At 43.3% G+C, this 26,896-nt stretch overlaps 15 pseudogenes; all 15 read left to right on the top strand.

Moving 5' to 3' along the window:
* The first annotated feature begins 1,193 nt into the window (after positions 1-1,193).
* Positions 1,194-1,457, top strand: LOC130332817 (U2 spliceosomal RNA; annotated as a pseudogene).
* Positions 1,458-2,927: 1,470 nt separating this feature from the next.
* Positions 2,928-3,191, top strand: LOC130332816 (U2 spliceosomal RNA; annotated as a pseudogene).
* Positions 3,192-4,667: 1,476 nt separating this feature from the next.
* Positions 4,668-4,931, top strand: LOC130332815 (U2 spliceosomal RNA; annotated as a pseudogene).
* A 1,479-nt stretch (positions 4,932-6,410) lies between these two features.
* LOC130332814 (U2 spliceosomal RNA) lies at positions 6,411-6,674 on the top strand (annotated as a pseudogene).
* Positions 6,675-8,150: 1,476 nt separating this feature from the next.
* Positions 8,151-8,414, top strand: LOC130332813 (U2 spliceosomal RNA; annotated as a pseudogene).
* A 1,480-nt stretch (positions 8,415-9,894) lies between these two features.
* On the top strand, positions 9,895-10,158 carry LOC130332811 (U2 spliceosomal RNA; annotated as a pseudogene).
* Positions 10,159-11,633: 1,475 nt separating this feature from the next.
* Positions 11,634-11,897, top strand: LOC130332810 (U2 spliceosomal RNA; annotated as a pseudogene).
* A 1,467-nt stretch (positions 11,898-13,364) lies between these two features.
* LOC130332809 (U2 spliceosomal RNA) lies at positions 13,365-13,628 on the top strand (annotated as a pseudogene).
* Positions 13,629-15,092: 1,464 nt separating this feature from the next.
* Positions 15,093-15,356, top strand: LOC130332807 (U2 spliceosomal RNA; annotated as a pseudogene).
* A 1,479-nt stretch (positions 15,357-16,835) lies between these two features.
* Positions 16,836-17,099, top strand: LOC130332806 (U2 spliceosomal RNA; annotated as a pseudogene).
* A 1,480-nt stretch (positions 17,100-18,579) lies between these two features.
* LOC130332805 (U2 spliceosomal RNA) lies at positions 18,580-18,843 on the top strand (annotated as a pseudogene).
* Positions 18,844-20,329: 1,486 nt separating this feature from the next.
* On the top strand, positions 20,330-20,593 carry LOC130332926 (U2 spliceosomal RNA; annotated as a pseudogene).
* A 1,472-nt stretch (positions 20,594-22,065) lies between these two features.
* LOC130332929 (U2 spliceosomal RNA) lies at positions 22,066-22,329 on the top strand (annotated as a pseudogene).
* A 1,474-nt stretch (positions 22,330-23,803) lies between these two features.
* LOC130332804 (U2 spliceosomal RNA) lies at positions 23,804-24,067 on the top strand (annotated as a pseudogene).
* Positions 24,068-25,548: 1,481 nt separating this feature from the next.
* LOC130332803 (U2 spliceosomal RNA) lies at positions 25,549-25,812 on the top strand (annotated as a pseudogene).
* Positions 25,813-26,896: the final 1,084 nt, after the last annotated feature.

The raw sequence follows: 26,896 nt of genomic DNA, 5'->3' as shown, positions 1-26,896 counted from the left end.
ACAAGGGTGTGTCATTGCTGTTGCTTGACCATGCATTGGTTTCTGTGGTCAGTGAATGATAAAAACAAAATTTACCATCCATTGATGGATGGGAAATCCGCCATGAGGCATTTGTTTTTAGAAACTGCTGCTCACAACCAATGTTGCAATGGAGTGTCTCCATCTGCTGGTGGTATTGGAAAGGCATTAGTGCTATGACAGGGTCTGAAGAAGAAGAAGAAGAAGAAGAAGAAGAAGAAGACGGAAAAAAATATATATAAAAAGAAAAAGAGAGAGAGAGAGAGAGACTGACTTAGTGAGCGAGTGAGTGAGAGAGTGAGAGTGAGTGAGAGTGAATGAGTGAGTGAGTGATTGAGTGAGTGAGTGAGTGAGTGAGAACAAATGAGTTAAAGCAAGTGAGTGAGAGAGATCGAATGAATGAAAGTCTGAATGACAGAAAGAAAAAAGGATGAAGAAAGAAGCATGAAGAAAAAAAAATGTATATGGAGTTGCTGACATGAGTGCAATCTACAAAGCCGTTGAGGCTGATCCTCATGGGAGGATTATTGCACCAGGACCCTTAGCACTTTTAAAATGCCATTCAATGCCACGGGCTAGATGTAAACTGCAGATGACCATGTTGTGGTAGTTACCATGGATACCCAAGTGATGTGTGAGCTAACACATAGGCCCAACAGATTCCAAGAAGGCCAGAATCACCAGCGGCACCACCATCGATTGTCAGGTCACCCGGATTCAGCAAATACCAGAGTCCAAAATGATGCAGGTTTATACTGTTAATTTTCAGTTTATCGTTACAGTTGGTGTTATTCCATGTCGGAAGGGACGCAGCTACAGCCAGTGGGGTAACTAGAGACAGGCAGGCAGCTATGTGCAACAAAGGTAGGCGTGTTGTTTTCATATGCAGATCTGAAATATTGTCTTATATGCAAGAGGAGGAGTGATGGGGGTTCAGGCAAAAGCCAGGCTATGGATTGCATTGCTAAATGCTCCATCAGAGTGCAATGGTCGCCTGTCCTTTTTTTAAGTGATGATGTGGGTTTAGCCTGTGCTGTATGTATGTATGGGTGGCTGACTGCCACCCACCCAGAAAGTGTATGGGAGGCTGGTTGGCTGCCAGCCTTCCTTCCATTCCTATGAGTAATGTGAGTGCTCATGAAGGGGACATGGTTGGGTCCACCCCTTTCCCGGTTATCCCCTCTAGGCCTTTTGGCTTAGATCAAGTGTAAAAAAAGAAAGGATCTTGCGACAGATCGCATCCTGAGGCACGTTTTTTTTTGTGTGAATACTTGCACTTGGGTGACTTGTGAGCACATACTGATACATACGTTCCCTATCTGGGGACCATAAATTAAATGGATTTTTGAGAAAGGGAGCTGATTTGGAAGCTTGCTTCTGTCGCCCTATGCATTGACCCGATGTGGCAGTATCTTCGGGTAGTGAACAGTGCACCACCCCATTCCAGTGTTAAACAAGAAAGATTCTCATTTAATCCTCCGTGGGTGAGAATTTGAGTTTGAGAATTGGAGACCAAAATGATGAGTTGCACTGACTGGTTTATGAACGTCTATTCATTTAGCGTTTTAATGACCATGTTTGCACACTGATTGGTGTAAAAAAATAAAATAAAACTAAATAATAATAATCTAGCACACCTGTGCAGGTTTGACATGACATGACAGGTAGCTGTCTTGTGGGTGGTGCTGAATCCTGTTAAATGACATGAGGGTCTCATGCCTATACACAAGGGTGTGTCATTGCTGTTGCTTGACCATGCATTGGTTTCTGTGGTCAGTGAATGATAAAAACAAAATTTACCATCCATTGATGGATGGGAAATCCGCCATGAGGCATTTGTTTTTAGAAACTGCTGCTCACAACCAATGTTGCAATGGAGTGTCTCCATCTGCTGGTGGTATTGGAAAGGCATTAGTGCTATGACAGGGTCTGAAGAAGAAGAAGAAGAAGAAGAAGAAGACGGAAAAAAATATATATATAAAGAAAAAGAGAGAGAGAGAGAGAGACTGACTTAGTGAGCGAGTGAGTGAGAGAGTGAGAGTGAGTGAGAGTGAATGAGTGAGTGAGTGATTGAGTGAGTGAGTGAGTGAGTGAGTGAGAACAAATGAGTTAAAGCAAGTGAGTGAGAGAGATCAAATGAATGAAAGTCTGAATGACAGAAAGAAAAAAGGATGAAGAAAGAAGCATGAAGAAAAAAAAATGTATATGGAGTTGCTGACATGAGTGCAATCTACAAAGCCGTTGAGGCTGATCCTCATGGGAGGATTATTGCACCAGGACCCTTAGCACTTTTAAAATGCCATTCAATGCCACGGGCTAGATGTAAACTGCAGATGAGTGGTAGTTACCATGGATACCCAAGTGATGTGTGAGCTAACACATAGGCCCAACAGATTCCAAGAAGGCCAGAATCACCAGCGGCACCACCATCGATTGTCAGGTCACCCGGATTCAGCAAATACCAGAGTCCAAAATGATGCAGGTTTATACTGTTAATTTTCAGTTTATCGTTACAGTTGGTGTTATTCCATGTCGGAAGGGACGCAGCTACAGCCAGTGGGGTAACTAGAGACAGGCAGGCAGCTATGTGCAACAAAGGTAGGCGTGTTGTTTTCATATGCAGATCTGAAATATTGTCTTATATGCAAGAGGAGGAGTGATGGGGGTTCAGGCAAAAGCCAGGCTATGGATTGCATTGCTAAATGCTCCATCAGAGTGCAATGGTCGCCTGTCCTTTTTTTAAGTGATGATGTGGGTTTAGCCTGTGCTGTATGTATGTATGGGTGGCTGACTGCCACCCACCCAGAAAGTGTATGGGAGGCTGGTTGGCTGCCAGCCTTCCTTCCATTCCTATGAGTAATGTGAGTGCTCATGAAGGGGACATGGTTGGGTCCACCCCTTTCCCGGTTATCCCCTCTAGGCCTTTTGGCTTAGATCAAGTGTAAAAAAAGAAAGGATCTTGCGACAGATCGCATCCTGAGGCACGTTTTTTTTTGTGTGAATACTTGCACTTGGGTGACTTGTGAGCACATACTGATACATACGTTCCCTATCTGGGGACCATAAATTAAATGGATTTTTGAGAAAGGGAGCTGATTTGGAAGCTTGCTTCTGTCGCCCTATGCATTGACCCGATGTGGCAGTATCTTCGGGTAGTGAACAGTGCACCACCCCATTCCAGTGTTAAACAAGAAAGATTCTCATTTAATCCTCCGTGGGTGAGAATTTGAGTTTGAGAATTGGAGACCAAAATGATGAGTTGCACTGACTGGTTTATGAACGTCTATTCATTTAGCGTTTTAATGACCATGTTTGCACACTGATTGGTGTAAAAAAATAAAATAAAACTAAATAATAATAATCTAGCACACCTGTGCAGGTTTGACATGACATGACAGGTAGCTGTCTTGTGGGTGGTGCTGAATCCTGTTAAATGACATGAGGGTCTCATGCCTATACACAAGGGTGTGTCATTGCTGTTGCTTGACCATGCATTGGTTTCTGTGGTCAGTGAATGATAAAAACAAAATTTACCATCCATTGATGGATGGGAAATCCGCCATGAGGCATTTGTTTTTAGAAACTGCTGCTCACAACCAATGTTGCAATGGAGTGTCTCCATCTGCTGGTGGTATTGGAAAGGCATTAGTGCTATGACAGGGTCTGAAGAAGAAGAAGAAGAAGAAGAAGACGGAAAAAAATATATATAAAAAGAAAAAGAGAGAGAGAGAGAGAGAGACTGACTTAGTGAGCGAGTGAGTGAGAGAGTGAGAGTGAGTGAGAGTGAATGAGTGAGTGAGTGATTGAGTGAGTGAGTGAGTGAGTGAGTGAGAACAAATGAGTTAAAGCAAGTGAGTGAGAGAGATCGAATGAATGAAAGTCTGAATGACAGAAAGAAAAAAGGATGAAGAAAGAAGCATGAAGAAAAAAAAATGTATATGGAGTTGCTGACATGAGTGCAATCTACAAAGCCGTTGAGGCTGATCCTCATGGGAGGATTATTGCACCAGGACCCTTAGCACTTTTAAAATGCCATTCAATGCCACGGGCTAGATGTAAACTGCAGATGACCATGTTGTGGTAGTTACCATGGATACCCAAGTGATGTGTGAGCTAACACATAGGCCCAACAGATTCCAAGAAGGCCAGAATCACCAGCGGCACCACCATCGATTGTCAGGTCACCCGGATTCAGCAAATACCAGAGTCCAAAATGATGCAGGTTTATACTGTTAATTTTCAGTTTATCGTTACAGTTGGTGTTATTCCATGTCGGAAGGGACGCAGCTACAGCCAGTGGGGTAACTAGAGACAGGCAGGCAGCTATGTGCAACAAAGGTAGGCGTGTTGTTTTCATATGCAGATCTGAAATATTGTCTTATATGCAAGAGGAGGAGTGATGGGGGTTCAGGCAAAAGCCAGGCTATGGATTGCATTGCTAAATGCTCCATCAGAGTGCAATGGTCGCCTGTCCTTTTTTTAAGTGATGATGTGGGTTTAGCCTGTGCTGTATGTATGTATGGGTGGCTGACTGCCACCCACCCAGAAAGTGTATGGGAGGCTGGTTGGCTGCCAGCCTTCCTTCCATTCCTATGAGTAATGTGAGTGCTCATGAAGGGGACATGGTTGGGTCCACCCCTTTCCCGGTTATCCCCTCTAGGCCTTTTGGCTTAGATCAAGTGTAAAAAAAGAAAGGATCTTGCGACAGATCGCATCCTGAGGCACGTTTTTTTTTGTGTGAATACTTGCACTTGGGTGACTTGTGAGCACATACTGATACATACGTTCCCTATCTGGGGACCATAAATTAAATGGATTTTTGAGAAAGGGAGCTGATTTGGAAGCTTGCTTCTGTCGCCCTATGCATTGACCCGATGTGGCAGTATCTTCGGGTAGTGAACAGTGCACCACCCCATTCCAGTGTTAAACAAGAAAGATTCTCATTTAATCCTCCGTGGGTGAGAATTTGAGTTTGAGAATTGGAGACCAAAATGATGAGTTGCACTGACTGGTTTATGAACGTCTATTCATTTAGCGTTTTAATGACCATGTTTGCACACTGATTGGTGTAAAAAAATAAAATAAAACTAAATAATAATAATCTAGCACACCTGTGCAGGTTTGACATGACATGACAGGTAGCTGTCTTGTGGGTGGTGCTGAATCCTGTTAAATGACATGAGGGTCTCATGCCTATACACAAGGGTGTGTCATTGCTGTTGCTTGACCATGCATTGGTTTCTGTGGTCAGTGAATGATAAAAACAAAATTTACCATCCATTGATGGATGGGAAATCCGCCATGAGGCATTTGTTTTTAGAAACTGCTGCTCACAACCAATGTTGCAATGGAGTGTCTCCATCTGCTGGTGGTATTGGAAAGGCATTAGTGCTATGACAGGGTCTGAAGAAGAAGAAGAAGAAGAAGAAGAAGAAGAAGACGGAAAAAAATATATATAAAAAGAAAAAGAGAGAGAGAGAGAGAGACTGACTTAGTGAGCGAGTGAGTGAGAGAGTGAGAGTGAGTGAGAGTGAATGAGTGAGTGAGTGATTGAGTGAGTGAGTGAGTGAGTGAGAACAAATGAGTTAAAGCAAGTGAGTGAGAGAGATCGAATGAATGAAAGTCTGAATGACAGAAAGAAAAAAGGATGAAGAAAGAAGCATGAAGAAAAAAAAATGTATATGGAGTTGCTGACATGAGTGCAATCTACAAAGCCGTTGAGGCTGATCCTCATGGGAGGATTATTGCACCAGGACCCTTAGCACTTTTAAAATGCCATTCAATGCCACGGGCTAGATGTAAACTGCAGATGACCATGTTGTGGTAGTTACCATGGATACCCAAGTGATGTGTGAGCTAACACATAGGCCCAACAGATTCCAAGAAGGCCAGAATCACCAGCGGCACCACCATCGATTGTCAGGTCACCCGGATTCAGCAAATACCAGAGTCCAAAATGATGCAGGTTTATACTGTTAATTTTCAGTTTATCGTTACAGTTGGTGTTATTCCATGTCGGAAGGGACGCAGCTACAGCCAGTGGGGTAACTAGAGACAGGCAGGCAGCTATGTGCAACAAAGGTAGGCGTGTTGTTTTCATATGCAGATCTGAAATATTGTCTTATATGCAAGAGGAGGAGTGATGGGGGTTCAGGCAAAAGCCAGGCTATGGATTGCATTGCTAAATGCTCCATCAGAGTGCAATGGTCGCCTGTCCTTTTTTTAAGTGATGATGTGGGTTTAGCCTGTGCTGTATGTATGTATGGGTGGCTGACTGCCACCCACCCAGAAAGTGTATGGGAGGCTGGTTGGCTGCCAGCCTTCCTTCCATTCCTATGAGTAATGTGAGTGCTCATGAAGGGGACATGGTTGGGTCCACCCCTTTCCCGGTTATCCCCTCTAGGCCTTTTGGCTTAGATCAAGTGTAAAAAAAGAAAGGATCTTGCGACAGATCGCATCCTGAGGCACGTTTTTTTTTGTGTGAATACTTGCACTTGGGTGACTTGTGAGCACATACTGATACATACGTTCCCTATCTGGGGACCATAAATTAAATGGATTTTTGAGAAAGGGAGCTGATTTGGAAGCTTGCTTCTGTCGCCCTATGCATTGACCCGATGTGGCAGTATCTTCGGGTAGTGAACAGTGCACCACCCCATTCCAGTGTTAAACAAGAAAGATTCTCATTTAATCCTCCGTGGGTGAGAATTTGAGTTTGAGAATTGGAGACCAAAATGATGAGTTGCACTGACTGGTTTATGAACGTCTATTCATTTAGCGTTTTAATGACCATGTTTGCACACTGATTGGTGTAAAAAAATAAAATAAAACTAAATAATAATAATCTAGCACACCTGTGCAGGTTTGACATGACATGACAGGTAGCTGTCTTGTGGGTGGTGCTGAATCCTGTTAAATGACATGAGGGTCTCATGCCTATACACAAGGGTGTGTCATTGCTGTTGCTTGACCATGCATTGGTTTCTGTGGTCAGTGAATGATAAAAACAAAATTTACCATCCATTGATGGATGGGAAATCCGCCATGAGGCATTTGTTTTTAGAAACTGCTGCTCACAACCAATGTTGCAATGGAGTGTCTCCATCTGCTGGTGGTATTGGAAAGGCATTAGTGCTATGACAGGGTCTGAAGAAGAAGAAGAAGAAGAAGAAGAAGAAGACGGAAAAAAATATATATAAAAAGAAAAAGAGAGAGAGAGAGAGAGACTGACTTAGTGAGCGAGTGAGTGAGAGAGTGAGAGTGAGTGAGAGTGAATGAGTGAGTGAGTGATTGAGTGAGTGAGTGAGTGAGTGAGAACAAATGAGTTAAAGCAAGTGAGTGAGAGAGATCGAATGAATGAAAGTCTGAATGACAGAAAGAAAAAAGGATGAAGAAAGAAGCATGAAGAAAAAAAAATGTATATGGAGTTGCTGACATGAGTGCAATCTACAAAGCCGTTGAGGCTGATCCTCATGGGAGGATTATTGCACCAGGACCCTTAGCACTTTTAAAATGCCATTCAATGCCACGGGCTAGATGTAAACTGCAGATGACCATGTTGTGGTAGTTACCATGGATACCCAAGTGATGTGTGAGCTAACACATAGGCCCAACAGATTCCAAGAAGGCCAGAATCACCAGCGGCACCACCATCGATTGTCAGGTCACCCGGATTCAGCAAATACCAGAGTCCAAAATGATGCAGGTTTATACTGTTAATTTTCAGTTTATCGTTACAGTTGGTGTTATTCCATGTCGGAAGGGACGCAGCTACAGCCAGTGGGGTAACTAGAGACAGGCAGGCAGCTATGTGCAACAAAGGTAGGCGTGTTGTTTTCATATGCAGATCTGAAATATTGTCTTATATGCAAGAGGAGGAGTGATGGGGGTTCAGGCAAAAGCCAGGCTATGGATTGCATTGCTAAATGCTCCATCAGAGTGCAATGGTCGCCTGTCCTTTTTTTAAGTGATGATGTGGGTTTAGCCTGTGCTGTATGTATGTATGGGTGGCTGACTGCCACCCACCCAGAAAGTGTATGGGAGGCTGGTTGGCTGCCAGCCTTCCTTCCATTCCTATGAGTAATGTGAGTGCTCATGAAGGGGACATGGTTGGGTCCACCCCTTTCCCGGTTATCCCCTCTAGGCCTTTTGGCTTAGATCAAGTGTAAAAAAAGAAAGGATCTTGCGACAGATCGCATCCTGAGGCACGTTTTTTTTTGTGTGAATACTTGCACTTGGGTGACTTGTGAGCACATACTGATACATACGTTCCCTATCTGGGGACCATAAATTAAATGGATTTTTGAGAAAGGGAGCTGATTTGGAAGCTTGCTTCTGTCGCCCTATGCATTGACCCGATGTGGCAGTATCTTCGGGTAGTGAACAGTGCACCACCCCATTCCAGTGTTAAACAAGAAAGATTCTCATTTAATCCTCCGTGGGTGAGAATTTGAGTTTGAGAATTGGAGACCAAAATGATGAGTTGCACTGACTGGTTTATGAACGTCTATTCATTTAGCGTTTTAATGACCATGTTTGCACACTGATTGGTGTAAAAAAATAAAATAAAACTAAATAATAATAATCTAGCACACCTGTGCAGGTTTGACATGACATGACAGGTAGCTGTCTTGTGGGTGGTGCTGAATCCTGTTAAATGACATGAGGGTCTCATGCCTATACACAAGGGTGTGTCATTGCTGTTGCTTGACCATGCATTGGTTTCTGTGGTCAGTGAATGATAAAAACAAAATTTACCATCCATTGATGGATGGGAAATCCGCCATGAGGCATTTGTTTTTAGAAACTGCTGCTCACAACCAATGTTGCAATGGAGTGTCTCCATCTGCTGGTGGTATTGGAAAGGCATTAGTGCTATGACAGGGTCTGAAGAAGAAGAAGAAGAAGAAGAAGAAGAAGACGGAAAAAAATATATATAAAAAGAAAAAGAGAGAGAGAGAGAGAGACTGACTTAGTGAGCGAGTGAGTGAGAGAGTGAGAGTGAGTGAGAGTGAATGAGTGAGTGAGTGATTGAGTGAGTGAGTGAGTGAGTGAGTGAGAACAAATGAGTTAAAGCAAGTGAGTGAGAGAGATCGAATGAATGAAAGTCTGAATGACAGAAAGAAAAAAGGATGAAGAAAGAAGCATGAAGAAAAAAAAATGTATATGGAGTTGCTGACATGAGTGCAATCTACAAAGCCGTTGAGGCTGATCCTCATGGGAGGATTATTGCACCAGGACCCTTAGCACTTTTAAAATGCCATTCAATGCCACGGGCTAGATGTAAACTGCAGATGACCATGTTGTGGTAGTTACCATGGATACCCAAGTGATGTGTGAGCTAACACATAGGCCCAACAGATTCCAAGAAGGCCAGAATCACCAGCGGCACCACCATCGATTGTCAGGTCACCCGGATTCAGCAAATACCAGAGTCCAAAATGATGCAGGTTTATACTGTTAATTTTCAGTTTATCGTTACAGTTGGTGTTATTCCATGTCGGAAGGGACGCAGCTACAGCCAGTGGGGTAACTAGAGACAGGCAGGCAGCTATGTGCAACAAAGGTAGGCGTGTTGTTTTCATATGCAGATCTGAAATATTGTCTTATATGCAAGAGGAGGAGTGATGGGGGTTCAGGCAAAAGCCAGGCTATGGATTGCATTGCTAAATGCTCCATCAGAGTGCAATGGTCGCCTGTCCTTTTTTTAAGTGATGATGTGGGTTTAGCCTGTGCTGTATGTATGTATGGGTGGCTGACTGCCACCCACCCAGAAAGTGTATGGGAGGCTGGTTGGCTGCCAGCCTTCCTTCCATTCCTATGAGTAATGTGAGTGCTCATGAAGGGGACATGGTTGGGTCCACCCCTTTCCCGGTTATCCCCTCTAGGCCTTTTGGCTTAGATCAAGTGTAAAAAAAGAAAGGATCTTGCGACAGATCGCATCCTGAGGCACGTTTTTTTTTGTGTGAATACTTGCACTTGGGTGACTTGTGAGCACATACTGATACATACGTTCCCTATCTGGGGACCATAAATTAAATGGATTTTTGAGAAAGGGAGCTGATTTGGAAGCTTGCTTCTGTCGCCCTATGCATTGACCCGATGTGGCAGTATCTTCGGGTAGTGAACAGTGCACCACCCCATTCCAGTGTTAAACAAGAAAGATTCTCATTTAATCCTCCGTGGGTGAGAATTTGAGTTTGAGAATTGGAGACCAAAATGATGAGTTGCACTGACTGGTTTATGAACGTCTATTCATTTAGCGTTTTAATGACCATGTTTGCACACTGATTGGTGTAAAAAAATAAAATAAAACTAAATAATAATAATCTAGCACACCTGTGCAGGTTTGACATGACATGACAGGTAGCTGTCTTGTGGGTGGTGCTGAATCCTGTTAAATGACATGAGGGTCTCATGCCTATACACAAGGGTGTGTCATTGCTGTTGCTTGACCATGCATTGGTTTCTGTGGTCAGTGAATGATAAAAACAAAATTTACCATCCATTGATGGATGGGAAATCCGCCATGAGGCATTTGTTTTTAGAAACTGCTGCTCACAACCAATGTTGCAATGGAGTGTCTCCATCTGCTGGTGGTATTGGAAAGGCATTAGTGCTATGACAGGGTCTGAAGAAGAAGAAGAAGAAGAAGAAGAAGAAGAAGACGGAAAAAAATATATATAAAAAGAAAAAGAGAGAGAGAGAGAGAGACTGACTTAGTGAGCGAGTGAGTGAGAGAGTGAGAGTGAGTGAGAGTGAATGAGTGAGTGAGTGATTGAGTGAGTGAGTGAGTGAGAACAAATGAGTTAAAGCAAGTGAGTGAGAGAGATCGAATGAATGAAAGTCTGAATGACAGAAAGAAAAAAGGATGAAGAAAGAAGCATGAAGAAAAAAAAATGTATATGGAGTTGCTGACATGAGTGCAATCTACAAAGCCGTTGAGGCTGATCCTCATGGGAGGATTATTGCACCAGGACCCTTAGCACTTTTAAAATGCCATTCAATGCCACGGGCTAGATGTAAACTGCAGATGACCATGTTGTGGTAGTTACCATGGATACCCAAGTGATGTGTGAGCTAACACATAGGCCCAACAGATTCCAAGAAGGCCAGAATCACCAGCGGCACCACCATCGATTGTCAGGTCACCCGGATTCAGCAAATACCAGAGTCCAAAATGATGCAGGTTTATACTGTTAATTTTCAGTTTATCGTTACAGTTGGTGTTATTCCATGTCGGAAGGGACGCAGCTACAGCCAGTGGGGTAACTAGAGACAGGCAGGCAGCTATGTGCAACAAAGGTAGGCGTGTTGTTTTCATATGCAGATCTGAAATATTGTCTTATATGCAAGAGGAGGAGTGATGGGGGTTCAGGCAAAAGCCAGGCTATGGATTGCATTGCTAAATGCTCCATCAGAGTGCAATGGTCGCCTGTCCTTTTTTTAAGTGATGATGTGGGTTTAGCCTGTGCTGTATGTATGTATGGGTGGCTGACTGCCACCCACCCAGAAAGTGTATGGGAGGCTGGTTGGCTGCCAGCCTTCCTTCCATTCCTATGAGTAATGTGAGTGCTCATGAAGGGGACATGGTTGGGTCCACCCCTTTCCCGGTTATCCCCTCTAGGCCTTTTGGCTTAGATCAAGTGTAAAAAAAGAAAGGATCTTGCGACAGATCGCATCCTGAGGCACGTTTTTTTTTGTGTGAATACTTGCACTTGGGTGACTTGTGAGCACATACTGATACATACGTTCCCTATCTGGGGACCATAAATTAAATGGATTTTTGAGAAAGGGAGCTGATTTGGAAGCTTGCTTCTGTCGCCCTATGCATTGACCCGATGTGGCAGTATCTTCGGGTAGTGAACAGTGCACCACCCCATTCCAGTGTTAAACAAGAAAGATTCTCATTTAATCCTCCGTGGGTGAGAATTTGAGTTTGAGAATTGGAGACCAAAATGATGAGTTGCACTGACTGGTTTATGAACGTCTATTCATTTAGCGTTTTAATGACCATGTTTGCACACTGATTGGTGTAAAAAAATAAAATAAAACTAAATAATAATAATCTAGCACACCTGTGCAGGTTTGACATGACATGACAGGTAGCTGTCTTGTGGGTGGTGCTGAATCCTGTTAAATGACATGAGGGTCTCATGCCTATACACAAGGGTGTGTCATTGCTGTTGCTTGACCATGCATTGGTTTCTGTGGTCAGTGAATGATAAAAACAAAATTTACCATCCATTGATGGATGGGAAATCCGCCATGAGGCATTTGTTTTTAGAAACTGCTGCTCACAACCAATGTTGCAATGGAGTGTCTCCATCTGCTGGTGGTATTGGAAAGGCATTAGTGCTATGACAGGGTCTGAAGAAGAAGAAGAAGAAGAAGACGGAAAAAAATATATATAAAAAGAAAAAGAGAGAGAGAGAGAGAGACTGACTTAGTGAAGGAGTGAGTGAGAGAGTGAGAGTGAGTGAGAGTGAATGAGTGAGTGAGTGATTGAGTGAGTGAGTGAGTGAGTGAGAACAAATGAGTTAAAGCAAGTGAGTGAGAGAGATCGAATGAATGAAAGTCTGAATGACAGAAAGAAAAAAGGATGAAGAAAGAAGCATGAAGAAAAAAAAATGTATATGGAGTTGCTGACATGAGTGCAATCTACAAAGCCGTTGAGGCTGATCCTCATGGGAGGATTATTGCACCAGGACCCTTAGCACTTTTAAAATGCCATTCAATGCCACGGGCTAGATGTAAACTGCAGATGACCATGTTGTGGTAGTTACCATGGATACCCAAGTGATGTGTGAGCTAACACATAGGCCCAACAGATTCCAAGAAGGCCAGAATCACCAGCGGCACCACCATCGATTGTCAGGTCACCCGGATTCAGCAAATACCAGAGTCCAAAATGATGCAGGTTTATACTGTTAATTTTCAGTTTATCGTTACAGTTGGTGTTATTCCATGTCGGAAGGGACGCAGCTACAGCCAGTGGGGTAACTAGAGACAGGCAGGCAGCTATGTGCAACAAAGGTAGGCGTGTTGTTTTCATATGCAGATCTGAAATATTGTCTTATATGCAAGAGGAGGAGTGATGGGGGTTCAGGCAAAAGCCAGGCTATGGATTGCATTGCTAAATGCTCCATCAGAGTGCAATGGTCGCCTGTCCTTTTTTTAAGTGATGATGTGGGTTTAGCCTGTGCTGTATGTATGTATGGGTGGCTGACTGCCACCAACCCAGAAAGTGTATGGGAGGCTGGTTGGCTGCCAGCCTTCCTTCCATTCCTATGAGTAATGTGAGTGCTCATGAAGGGGACATGGTTGGGTCCACCCCTTTCCCGGTTATCCCCTCTAGGCCTTTTGGCTTAGATCAAGTGTAAAAAAAGAAAGGATCTTGCGACAGATCGCATCCTGAGGCACGTTTTTTTTTGTGTGAATACTTGCACTTGGGTGACTTGTGAGCACATACTGATACATACGTTCCCTATCTGGGGACCATAAATTAAATGGATTTTTGAGAAAGGGAGCTGATTTGGAAGCTTGCTTCTGTCGCCCTATGCATTGACCCGATGTGGCAGTATCTTCGGGTAGTGAACAGTGCACCACCCCATTCCAGTGTTAAACAAGAAAGATTCTCATTTAATCCTCCGTGGGTGAGAATTTGAGTTTGAGAATTGGAGACCAAAATGATGAGTTGCACTGACTGGTTTATGAACGTCTATTCATTTAGCGTTTTAATGACCATGTTTGCACACTGATTGGTGTAAAAAAATAAAATAAAACTAAATAATAATAATCTAGCACACCTGTGCAGGTTTGACATGACATGACAGGTAGCTGTCTTGTGGGTGGTGCTGAATCCTGTTAAATGACATGAGGGTCTCATGCCTATACACAAGGGTGTGTCATTGCTGTTGCTTGACCATGCATTGGTTTCTGTGGTCAGTGAATGATAAAAACAAAATTTACCATCCATTGATGGATGGGAAATCCGCCATGAGGCATTTGTTTTTAGAAACTGCTGCTCACAACCAATGTTGCAATGGAGTGTCTCCATCTGCTGGTGGTATTGGAAAGGCATTAGTGCTATGACAGGGTCTGAAGAAGAAGAAGAAGAAGACGGAAAAAAATATATATAAAAAGAAAAAGAGAGAGAGAGAGAGAGACTGACTTAGTGAGCGAGTGAGTGAGAGAGTGAGAGTGAGTGAGAGTGAATGAGTGAGTGAGTGATTGAGTGAGTGAGTGAGTGAGTGAGAACAAATGAGTTAAAGCAAGTGAGTGAGAGAGATCGAATGAATGAAAGTCTGAATGACAGAAAGAAAAAAGGATGAAGAAAGAAGCATGAAGAAAAAAAAATGTATATGGAGTTGCTGACATGAGTGCAATCTACAAAGCCGTTGAGGCTGATCCTCATGGGAGGATTATTGCACCAGGACCCTTAGCACTTTTAAAATGCCATTCAATGCCACGGGCTAGATGTAAACTGCAGATGACCATGTTGTGGTAGTTACCATGGATACCCAAGTGATGTGTGAGCTAACACATAGGCCCAACAGATTCCAAGAAGGCCAGAATCACCAGCGGCACCACCATCGATTGTCAGGTCACCCGGATTCAGCAAATACCAGAGTCCAAAATGATGCAGGTTTATACTGTTAATTTTCAGTTTATCGTTACAGTTGGTGTTATTCCATGTCGGAAGGGACGCAGCTACAGCCAGTGGGGTAACTAGAGACAGGCAGGCAGCTATGTGCAACAAAGGTAGGCGTGTTGTTTTCATATGCAGATCTGAAATATTGTCTTATATGCAAGAGGAGGAGTGATGGGGGTTCAGGCAAAAGCCAGGCTATGGATTGCATTGCTAAATGCTCCATCAGAGTGCAATGGTCGCCTGTCCTTTTTTTAAGTGATGATGTGGGTTTAGCCTGTGCTGTATGTATGTATGGGTGGCTGACTGCCACCCACCCAGAAAGTGTATGGGAGGCTGGTTGGCTGCCAGCCTTCCTTCCATTCCTATGAGTAATGTGAGTGCTCATGAAGGGGACATGGTTGGGTCCACCCCTTTCCCGGTTATCCCCTCTAGGCCTTTTGGCTTAGATCAAGTGTAAAAAAAGAAAGGATCTTGCGACAGATCGCATCCTGAGGCACGTTTTTTTTTGTGTGAATACTTGCACTTGGGTGACTTGTGAGCACATACTGATACATACGTTCCCTATCTGGGGACCATAAATTAAATGGATTTTTGAGAAAGGGAGCTGATTTGGAAGCTTGCTTCTGTCGCCCTATGCATTGACCCGATGTGGCAGTATCTTCGGGTAGTGAACAGTGCACCACCCCATTCCAGTGTTAAACAAGAAAGATTCTCATTTAATCCTCCGTGGGTGAGAATTTGAGTTTGAGAATTGGAGACCAAAATGATGAGTTGCACTGACTGGTTTATGAACGTCTATTCATTTAGCGTTTTAATGACCATGTTTGCACACTGATTGGTGTAAAAAAATAAAATAAAACTAAATAATAATAATCTAGCACACCTGTGCAGGTTTGACATGACATGACAGGTAGCTGTCTTGTGGGTGGTGCTGAATCCTGTTAAATGACATGAGGGTCTCATGCCTATACACAAGGGTGTGTCATTGCTGTTGCTTGACCATGCATTGGTTTCTGTGGTCAGTGAATGATAAAAACAAAATTTACCATCCATTGATGGATGGGAAATCCGCCATGAGGCATTTGTTTTTAGAAACTGCTGCTCACAACCAATGTTGCAATGGAGTGTCTCCATCTGCTGGTGGTATTGGAAAGGCATTAGTGCTATGACAGGGTCTGAAGAAGAAGAAGAAGAAGAAGAAGAAGAAGAAGACGGAAAAAAATATATATAAAAAGAAAAAGAGAGAGAGAGAGAGAGACTGACTTAGTGAGCGAGTGAGTGAGAGAGTGAGAGTGAGTGAGAGTGAATGAGTGAGTGAGTGATTGAGTGAGTGAGTGAGTGAGTGAGAACAAATGAGTTAAAGCAAGTGAGTGAGAGAGATCGAATGAATGAAAGTCTGAATGACAGAAAGAAAAAAGGATGAAGAAAGAAGCATGAAGAAAAAAAAATGTATATGGAGTTGCTGACATGAGTGCAATCTACAAAGCCGTTGAGGCTGATCCTCATGGGAGGATTATTGCACCAGGACCCTTAGCACTTTTAAAATGCCATTCAATGCCACGGGCTAGATGTAAACTGCAGATGACCATGTTGTGGTAGTTACCATGGATACCCAAGTGATGTGTGAGCTAACACATAGGCCCAACAGATTCCAAGAAGGCCAGAATCACCAGCGGCACCACCATCGATTGTCAGGTCACCCGGATTCAGCAAATACCAGAGTCCAAAATGATGCAGGTTTATACTGTTAATTTTCAGTTTATCGTTACAGTTGGTGTTATTCCATGTCGGAAGGGACGCAGCTACAGCCAGTGGGGTAACTAGAGACAGGCAGGCAGCTATGTGCAACAAAGGTAGGCGTGTTGTTTTCATATGCAGATCTGAAATATTGTCTTATATGCAAGAGGAGGAGTGATGGGGGTTCAGGCAAAAGCCAGGCTATGGATTGCATTGCTAAATGCTCCATCAGAGTGCAATGGTCGCCTGTCCTTTTTTTAAGTGATGATGTGGGTTTAGCCTGTGCTGTATGTATGTATGGGTGGCTGACTGCCACCCACCCAGAAAGTGTATGGGAGGCTGGTTGGCTGCCAGCCTTCCTTCCATTCCTATGAGTAATGTGAGTGCTCATGAAGGGGACATGGTTGGGTCCACCCCTTTCCCGGTTATCCCCTCTAGGCCTTTTGGCTTAGATCAAGTGTAAAAAAAGAAAGGATCTTGCGACAGATCGCATCCTGAGGCACGTTTTTTTTTGTGTGAATACTTGCACTTGGGTGACTTGTGAGCACATACTGATACATACGTTCCCTATCTGGGGACCATAAATTAAATGGATTTTTGAGAAAGGGAGCTGATTTGGAAGCTTGCTTCTGTCGCCCTATGCATTGACCCGATGTGGCAGTATCTTCGGGTAGTGAACAGTGCACCACCCCATTCCAGTGTTAAACAAGAAAGATTCTCATTTAATCCTCCGTGGGTGAGAATTTGAGTTTGAGAATTGGAGACCAAAATGATGAGTTGCACTGACTGGTTTATGAACGTCTATTCATTTAGCGTTTTAATGACCATGTTTGCACACTGATTGGTGTAAAAAAATAAAATAAAACTAAATAATAATAATCTAGCACACCTGTGCAGGTTTGACATGACATGACAGGTAGCTGTCTTGTGGGTGGTGCTGAATCCTGTTAAATGACATGAGGGTCTCATGCCTATACACAAGGGTGTGTCATTGCTGTTGCTTGACCATGCATTGGTTTCTGTGGTCAGTGAATGATAAAAACAAAATTTACCATCCATTGATGGATGGGAAATCCGCCATGAGGCATTTGTTTTTAGAAACTGCTGCTCACAACCAATGTTGCAATGGAGTGTCTCCATCTGCTGGTGGTATTGGAAAGGCATTAGTGCTATGACAGGGTCTGAAGAAGAAGAAGAAGAAGAAGAAGAAGAAGAAGAAGACGGAAAAAAATATATATAAAAAGAAAAAGAGAGAGAGAGAGAGAGAGACTGACTTAGTGAGCGAGTGAGTGAGAGAGTGAGAGTGAGTGAGAGTGAATGAGTGAGTGAGTGATTGAGTGAGTGAGTGAGTGAGAACAAATGAGTTAAAGCAAGTGAGTGAGAGAGATCGAATGAATGAAAGTCTGAATGACAGAAAGAAAAAAGGATGAAGAAAGAAGCATGAAGAAAAAAAAATGTATATGGAGTTGCTGACATGAGTGCAATCTACAAAGCCGTTGAGGCTGATCCTCATGGGAGGATTATTGCACCAGGACCCTTAGCACTTTTAAAATGCCATTCAATGCCACGGGCTAGATGTAAACTGCAGATGACCATGTTGTGGTAGTTACCATGGATACCCAAGTGATGTGTGAGCTAACACATAGGCCCAACAGATTCCAAGAAGGCCAGAATCACCAGCGGCACCACCATCGATTGTCAGGTCACCCGGATTCAGCAAATACCAGAGTCCAAAATGATGCAGGTTTATACTGTTAATTTTCAGTTTATCGTTACAGTTGGTGTTATTCCATGTCGGAAGGGACGCAGCTACAGCCAGTGGGGTAACTAGAGACAGGCAGGCAGCTATGTGCAACAAAGGTAGGCGTGTTGTTTTCATATGCAGATCTGAAATATTGTCTTATATGCAAGAGGAGGAGTGATGGGGGTTCAGGCAAAAGCCAGGCTATGGATTGCATTGCTAAATGCTCCATCAGAGTGCAATGGTCGCCTGTCCTTTTTTTAAGTGATGATGTGGGTTTAGCCTGTGCTGTATGTATGTATGGGTGGCTGACTGCCACCCACCCAGAAAGTGTATGGGAGGCTGGTTGGCTGCCAGCCTTCCTTCCATTCCTATGAGTAATGTGAGTGCTCATGAAGGGGACATGGTTGGGTCCACCCCTTTCCCGGTTATCCCCTCTAGGCCTTTTGGCTTAGATCAAGTGTAAAAAAAGAAAGGATCTTGCGACAGATCGCATCCTGAGGCACGTTTTTTTTTGTGTGAATACTTGCACTTGGGTGACTTGTGAGCACATACTGATACATACGTTCCCTATCTGGGGACCATAAATTAAATGGATTTTTGAGAAAGGGAGCTGATTTGGAAGCTTGCTTCTGTCGCCCTATGCATTGACCCGATGTGGCAGTATCTTCGGGTAGTGAACAGTGCACCACCCCATTCCAGTGTTAAACAAGAAAGATTCTCATTTAATCCTCCGTGGGTGAGAATTTGAGTTTGAGAATTGGAGACCAAAATGATGAGTTGCACTGACTGGTTTATGAACGTCTATTCATTTAGCGTTTTAATGACCATGTTTGCACACTGATTGGTGTAAAAAAATAAAATAAAACTAAATAATAATAATCTAGCACACCTGTGCAGGTTTGACATGACATGACAGGTAGCTGTCTTGTGGGTGGTGCTGAATCCTGTTAAATGACATGAGGGTCTCATGCCTATACACAAGGGTGTGTCATTGCTGTTGCTTGACCATGCATTGGTTTCTGTGGTCAGTGAATGATAAAAACAAAATTTACCATCCATTGATGGATGGGAAATCCGCCATGAGGCATTTGTTTTTAGAAACTGCTGCTCACAACCAATGTTGCAATGGAGTGTCTCCATCTGCTGGTGGTATTGGAAAGGCATTAGTGCTATGACAGGGTCTGAAGAAGAAGAAGAAGAAGAAGAAGAAGAAGAAGAAGAAGAAGACGGAAAAAAATATATATAAAAAGAAAAAGAGAGAGAGAGAGAGAGAGACTGACTTAGTGAGCGAGTGAGTGAGAGAGTGAGAGTGAGTGAGAGTGAATGAGTGAGTGAGTGATTGAGTGAGTGAGTGAGTGAGAACAAATGAGTTAAAGCAAGTGAGTGAGAGAGATCGAATGAATGAAAGTCTGAATGACAGAAAGAAAAAAGGATGAAGAAAGAAGCATGAAGAAAAAAAAATGTATATGGAGTTGCTGACATGAGTGCAATCTACAAAGCCGTTGAGGCTGATCCTCATGGGAGGATTATTGCACCAGGACCCTTAGCACTTTTAAAATGCCATTCAATGCCACGGGCTAGATGTAAACTGCAGATGACCATGTTGTGGTAGTTACCATGGATACCCAAGTGATGTGTGAGCTAACACATAGGCCCAACAGATTCCAAGAAGGCCAGAATCACCAGCGGCACCACCATCGATTGTCAGGTCACCCGGATTCAGCAAATACCAGAGTCCAAAATGATGCAGGTTTATACTGTTAATTTTCAGTTTATCGTTACAGTTGGTGTTATTCCATGTCGGAAGGGACGCAGCTACAGCCAGTGGGGTAACTAGAGACAGGCAGGCAGCTATGTGCAACAAAGGTAGGCGTGTTGTTTTCATATGCAGATCTGAAATATTGTCTTATATGCAAGAGGAGGAGTGATGGGGGTTCAGGCAAAAGCCAGGCTATGGATTGCATTGCTAAATGCTCCATCAGAGTGCAATGGTCGCCTGTCCTTTTTTTAAGTGATGATGTGGGTTTAGCCTGTGCTGTATGTATGTATGGGTGGCTGACTGCCACCCACCCAGAAAGTGTATGGGAGGCTGGTTGGCTGCCAGCCTTCCTTCCATTCCTATGAGTAATGTGAGTGCTCATGAAGGGGACATGGTTGGGTCCACCCCTTTCCCGGTTATCCCCTCTAGGCCTTTTGGCTTAGATCAAGTGTAAATAAAGAAAGGATCTTGCGACAGATCGCATCCTGAGGCACGTTTTTTTTTGTGTGAATACTTGCACTTGGGTGACTTGTGAGCACATACTGATACATACGTTCCCTATCTGGGGACCATAAATTAAATGGATTTTTGAGAAAGGGAGCTGATTTGGAAGCTTGCTTCTGTCGCCCTATGCATTGACCCGATGTGGCAGTATCTTTGGGTAGTGAACAGTGCACCACCCCATTCCAGTGTTAAACAAGAAAGATTCTCATTTAATCCTCCGTGGGTGAGAATTTGAGTTTGAGAATTGGAGACCAAAATGATGAGTTGCACTGACTGGTTTATGAACGTCTATTCATTTAGCGTTTTAATGACCATGTTTGCACACTGATTGGTGTAAAAAAATAAAATAAAACTAAATAATAATAATCTAGCACACCTGTGCAGGTTTGACATGACATGACAGGTAGCTGTCTTGTGGGTGGTGCTGAATCCTGTTAAATGACATGAGGGTCTCATGCCTATACACAAGGGTGTGTCATTGCTGTTGCTTGACCATGCATTGGTTTCTGTGGTCAGTGAATGATAAAAACAAAATTTACCATCCATTGATGGATGGGAAATCCGCCATGAGGCATTTGTTTTTAGAAACTGCTGCTCACAACCAATGTTGCAATGGAGTGTCTCCATCTGCTGGTGGTATTGGAAAGGCATTAGTGCTATGACAGGGTCTGAAGAAGAAGAAGAAGAAGAAGAAGAAGAAGACGGAAAAAAATATATATAAAAAGAAAAAGAGAGAGAGAGAGAGAGACTGACTTAGTGAGCGAGTGAGTGAGAGAGTGAGAGTGAGTGAGAGTGAATGAGTGAGTGAGTGATTGAGTGAGTGAGTGAGTGAGAACAAATGAGTTAAAGCAAGTGAGTGAGAGAGATCGAATGAATGAAAGTCTGAATGACAGAAAGAAAAAAGGATGAAGAAAGAAGCATGAAGAAAAAAAAATGTATATGGAGTTGCTGACATGAGTGCAATCTACAAAGCCGTTGAGGCTGATCCTCATGGGAGGATTATTGCACCAGGACCCTTAGCACTTTTAAAATGCCATTCAATGCCACGGGCTAGATGTAAACTGCAGATGACCATGTTGTGGTAGTTACCATGGATACCCAAGTGATGTGTGAGCTAACACATAGGCCCAACAGATTCCAAGAAGGCCAGAATCACCAGCGGCACCACCATCGATTGTCAGGTCACCCGGATTCAGCAAATACCAGAGTCCAAAATGATGCAGGTTTATACTGTTAATTTTCAGTTTATCGTTACAGTTGGTGTTATTCCATGTCGGAAGGGACGCAGCTACAGCCAGTGGGGTAACTAGAGACAGGCAGGCAGCTATGTGCAACAAAGGTAGGCGTGTTGTTTTCATATGCAGATCTGAAATATTGTCTTATATGCAAGAGGAGGAGTGATGGGGGTTCAGGCAAAAGCCAGGCTATGGATTGCATTGCTAAATGCTCCATCAGAGTGCAATGGTCGCCTGTCCTTTTTTTAAGTGATGATGTGGGTTTAGCCTGTGCTGTATGTATGTATGGGTGGCTGACTGCCACCCACCCAGAAAGTGTATGGGAGGCTGGTTGGCTGCCAGCCTTCCTTCCATTCCTATGAGTAATGTGAGTGCTCATGAAGGGGACATGGTTGGGTCCACCCCTTTCCCGGTTATCCCCTCTAGGCCTTTTGGCTTAGATCAAGTGTAAAAAAAGAAAGGATCTTGCGACAGATCGCATCCTGAGGCACGTTTTTTTTTGTGTGAATACTTGCACTTGGGTGACTTGTGAGCACATACTGATACATACGTTCCCTATCTGGGGACCATAAATTAAATGGATTTTTGAGAAAGGGAGCTGATTTGGAAGCTTGCTTCTGTCGCCCTATGCATTGACCCGATGTGGCAGTATCTTTGGGTAGTGAACAGTGCACCACCCCATTCCAGTGTTAAACAAGAAAGATTCTCATTTAATCCTCCGTGGGTGAGAATTTGAGTTTGAGAATTGGAGACCAAAATGATGAGTTGCACTGACTGGTTTATGAACGTCTATTCATTTAGCGTTTTAATGACCATGTTTGCACACTGATTGGTGTAAAAAAATAAAATAAAACTAAATAATAATAATCTAGCACACCTGTGCAGGTTTGACATGACATGACAGGTAGCTGTCTTGTGGGTGGTGCTGAATCCTGTTAAATGACATGAGGGTCTCATGCCTATACACAAGGGTGTGTCATTGCTGTTGCTTGACCATGCATTGGTTTCTGTGGTCAGTGAATGATAAAAACAAAATTTACCATCCATTGATGGATGGGAAATCCGCCATGAGGCATTTGTTTTTAGAAACTGCTGCTCACAACCAATGTTGCAATGGAGTGTCTCCATCTGCTGGTGGTATTGGAAAGGCATTAGTGCTATGACAGGGTCTGAAGAAGAAGAAGAAGAAGAAGAAGACGGAAAAAAATATATATAAAAAGAAAAAGAGAGAGAGAGAGAGAGACTGACTTAGTGAGCGAGTGAGTGAGAGAGTGAGAGTGAGTGAGAGTGAATGAGTGAGTGAGTGATTGAGTGAGTGAGTGAGTGAGTGAGTGAGAACAAATGAGTTAAAGCAAGTGAGTAAGAGAGATCGAATGAATGAAAGTCTGAATGACAGAAAGAAAAAAGGATGAAGAAAGAAGCATGAAGAAAAAAAAATGTATATGGAGTTGCTGACATGAGTGCAATCTACAAAGCCGTTGAGGCTGATCCTCATGGGAGGATTATTGCACCAGGACCCTTAGCACTTTTAAAATGCCATTCAATGCCACGGGCTAGATGTAAACTGCAGATGACCATGTTGTGGTAGTTACCATGGATACCCAAGTGATGTGTGAGCTAACACATAGGCCCAACAGATTCCAAGAAGGCCAGAATCACCAGCGGCACCACCATCGATTGTCAGGTCACCCGGATTCAGCAAATACCAGAGTCCAAAATGATGCAGGTTTATACTGTTAATTTTCAGTTTATCGTTACAGTTGGTGTTATTCCATGTCGGAAGGGACGCAGCTACAGCCAGTGGGGTAACTAGAGACAGGCAGGCAGCTATGTGCAACAAAGGTAGGCGTGTTGTTTTCATATGCAGATCTGAAATATTGTCTTATATGCAAGAGGAGGAGTGATGGGGGTTCAGGCAAAAGCCAGGCTATGGATTGCATTGCTAAATGCTCCATCAGAGTGCAATGGTCGCCTGTCCTTTTTTTAAGTGATGATGTGGGTTTAGCCTGTGCTGTATGTATGTATGGGTGGCTGACTGCCACCCACCCAGAAAGTGTATGGGAGGCTGGTTGGCTGCCAGCCTTCCTTCCATTCCTATGAGTAATGTGAGTGCTCATGAAGGGGACATGGTTGGGTCCACCCCTTTCCCGGTTATCCCCTCTAGGCCTTTTGGCTTAGATCAAGTGTAAAAAAAGAAAGGATCTTGCGACAGATCGCATCCTGAGGCACGTTTTTTTTTGTGTGAATACTTGCACTTGGGTGACTTGTGAGCACATACTGATACATACGTTCCCTATCTGGGGACCATAAATTAAATGGATTTTTGAGAAAGGGAGCTGATTTGGAAGCTTGCTTCTGTCGCCCTATGCATTGACCCGATGTGGCAGTATCTTCGGGTAGTGAACAGTGCACCACCCCATTCCAGTGTTAAACAAGAAAGATTCTCATTTAATCCTCCGTGGGTGAGAATTTGAGTTTGAGAATTGGAGACCAAAATGATGAGTTGCACTGACTGGTTTATGAACGTCTATTCATTTAGCGTTTTAATGACCATGTTTGCACACTGATTGGTGTAAAAAAATAAAATAAAACTAAATAATAATAATCTAGCACACCTGTGCAGGTTTGACATGACATGACAGGTAGCTGTCTTGTGGGTGGTGCTGAATCCTGTTAAATGACATGAGGGTCTCATGCCTATACACAAGGGTGTGTCATTGCTGTTGCTTGACCATGCATTGGTTTCTGTGGTCAGTGAATGATAAAAACAAAATTTACCATCCATTGATGGATGGGAAATCCGCCATGAGGCATTTGTTTTTAGAAACTGCTGCTCACAACCAATGTTGCAATGGAGTGTCTCCATCTGCTGGTGGTATTGGAAAGGCATTAGTGCTATGACAGGGTCTGAAGAAGAAGAAGAAGAAGAAGAAGAAGAAGAAGAAGAAGACGGAAAAAAATATATATAAAAAGAAAAAGAGAGAGAGAGAGAGAGACTGACTTAGTGAGCGAGTGAGTGAGAGAGTGAGAGTGAGTGAGAGTGAATGAGTGAGTGAGTGATTGAGTGAGTGAGTGAGTGAGAACAAATGAGTTAAAGCAAGTGAGTGAGAGAGATCGAATGAATGAAAGTCTGAATGACAGAAAGAAAAAAGGATGAAGAAAGAAGCATGAAGAAAAAAAAATGTATATGGAGTTGCTGACATGAGTGCAATCTACAAAGCCGTTGAGGCTGATCCTCATGGGAGGATTATTGCACCAGGACCCTTAGCACTTTTAAAATGCCATTCAATGCCACGGGCTAGATGTAAACTGCAGATGACCATGTTGTGGTAGTTACCATGGATACCCAAGTGATGTGTGAGCTAACACATAGGCCCAACAGATTCCAAGAAGGCCAGAATCACCAGCGGCACCACCATCGATTGTCAGGTCACCCGGATTCAGCAAATACCAGAGTCCAAAATGATGCAGGTTTATACTGTTAATTTTCAGTTTATCGTTACAGTTGGTGTTATTCCATGTCGGAAGGGACGCAGCTACAGCCAGTGGGGTAACTAGAGACAGGCAGGCAGCTATGTGCAACAAAGGTAGGCGTGTTGTTTTCATATGCAGATCTGAAATATTGTCTTATATGCAAGAGGAGGAGTGATGGGGGTTCAGGCAAAAGCCAGGCTATGGATTGCATTGCTAAATGCTCCATCAGAGTGCAATGGTCGCCTGTCCTTTTTTTAAGTGATGATGTGGGTTTAGCCTGTGCTGTATGTATGTATGGGTGGCTGACTGCCACCCACCCAGAAAGTGTATGGGAGGCTGGTTGGCTGCCAGCCTTCCTTCCATTCCTATGAGTAATGTGAGTGCTCATGAAGGGGACATGGTTGGGTCCACCCCTTTCCCGGTTATCCCCTCTAGGCCTTTTGGCTTAGATCAAGTGTAAAAAAAGAAAGGATCTTGCGACAGATCGCATCCTGAGGCACGTTTTTTTTTGTGTGAATACTTGCACTTGGGTGACTTGTGAGCACATACTGATACATACGTTCCCTATCTGGGGACCATAAATTAAATGGATTTTTGAGAAAGGGAGCTGATTTGGAAGCTTGCTTCTGTCGCCCTATGCATTGACCCGATGTGGCAGTATCTTCGGGTAGTGAACAGTGCACCACCCCATTCCAGTGTTAAACAAGAAAGATTCTCATTTAATCCTCCGTGGGTGAGAATTTGAGTTTGAGAATTGGAGACCAAAATGATGAGTTGCACTGACTGGTTTATGAACGTCTATTCATTTAGCGTTTTAATGACCATGTTTGCACACTGATTGGTGTAAAAAAATAAAATAAAACTAAATAATAATAATCTAGCACACCTGTGCAGGTTTGACATGACATGACAGGTAGCTGTCTTGTGGGTGGTGCTGAATCCTGTTAAATGACATGAGGGTCTCATGCCTATACACAAGGGTGTGTCATTGCTGTTGCTTGACCATGCATTGGTTTCTGTGGTCAGTGAATGATAAAAACAAAATTTACCATCCATTGATGGATGGGAAATCCGCCATGAGGCATTTGTTTTTAGAAACTGCTGCTCACAACCAATGTTGCAATGGAGTGTCTCCATCTGCTGGTGGTATTGGAAAGGCATTAGTGCTATGACAGGGTCTGAAGAAGAAGAAGAAGAAGAAGAAGAAGAAGAAGAAGAAGAAGACGGAAAAAAATATATATAAAAAGAAAAAGAGAGAGAGAGAGAGAGAGACTGACTTAGTGAGCGAGTGAGTGAGAGAGTGAGAGTGAGTGAGAGTGAATGAGTGAGTGAGTGATTGAGTGAGTGAGTGAGTGAGAACAAATGAGTTAAAGCAAGTGAGTGAGAGAGATCGAATGAATGAAAGTCTGAATGACAGAAAGAAAAAAGGATGAAGAAAGAAGCATGAAGAAAAAAAAATGTATATGGAGTTGCTGACATGAGTGCAATCTACAAAGCCGTTGAGGCTGATCCTCATGGGAGGATTATTGCACCAGGACCCTTAGCACTTTTAAAATGCCATTCAATGCCACGGGCTAGATGTAAACTGCAGATGACCATGTTGTGGTAGTTACCATGGATACCCAAGTGATGTGTGAGCTAACACATAGGCCCAACAGATTCCAAGAAGGCCAGAATCACCAGCGGCACCACCATCGATTGTCAGGTCACCCGGATTCAGCAAATACCAGAGTCCAAAATGATGCAGGTTTATACTGTTAATTTTCAGTTTA

The sequence above is a fragment of the Hyla sarda genome, unplaced genomic scaffold (assembly GCF_029499605.1).
Source record: "Hyla sarda isolate aHylSar1 unplaced genomic scaffold, aHylSar1.hap1 scaffold_391, whole genome shotgun sequence".
Taxonomy (NCBI): domain Eukaryota; kingdom Metazoa; phylum Chordata; class Amphibia; order Anura; family Hylidae; genus Hyla; species Hyla sarda.
Note: the sequence above shows the minus strand (reverse complement) of the source record. Positions and strands in the feature narration are given on the sequence as shown.